This window comes from Bombus impatiens, unplaced genomic scaffold (assembly GCF_000188095.3).
Source record: "Bombus impatiens unplaced genomic scaffold, BIMP_2.2 scf_0548, whole genome shotgun sequence".
Lineage (NCBI taxonomy): Eukaryota > Metazoa > Arthropoda > Insecta > Hymenoptera > Apidae > Bombus > Bombus impatiens.
This window is the reverse complement of record NT_176967.1, coordinates 1279144-1279674: the sequence shown is the minus strand read 5'-3', so window position 1 is coordinate 1279674 and position 531 is coordinate 1279144. Positions and strand designations below refer to the sequence as shown.

At 52.9% G+C, this 531-nt stretch overlaps 1 protein-coding gene across 1 annotated transcript in view; it reads left to right on the top strand.

The window, feature by feature from the left end:
* The window catches only part of LOC100745304 (T-box transcription factor TBX20-like), a 30139-nt gene that overhangs the window by 8807 nt on the left and 20801 nt on the right, over positions 1–531 (top strand).

Genomic DNA, 531 nt, shown 5'->3' with positions numbered 1-531 from the left:
GTCCGGCGAACGAAGGCCTCGCACCTTCCACAGCGGCCCATCTTTTTCTCTCGTACCCTATAATCAACGAGTTTTCGCCGATCCTTGTTTCACCTGACCCGATAACAGACCCTTATCTTCCTCTCTTTATTTTGCTGCGAACCGTGCACACACACCGTGGCCTCTTTACCGACGATGTCAATCGTCGAAAATAAAACGATCGCGTTCGGTAGGGAAACGGGTTCGGTGAGTTTTGCGTACGCGAGCTGCCTCTTTTCGCAACGGTTCGTAAAGTCACGGCAGAGGTAGCGAAAATCGAACGGTTGTTCACAGTCGCGACGGGTGTATATTTTTCAAAGTTTAAGTAGGTAAGCGTGGACTGCGAGGCAACGCGCAGAATAGGAGGTGTGGACGAGCAGGTCAGCGGAGAGCGAGACAGGATACCGGCGGATAGAGGGTACTCGTCACGCGAACCCTTCATCAAGGTGCCAGCAACCTACATTATACACTCACACGTGCCTCGACCGGTAGGGTAAACGTGCACGTTACGCG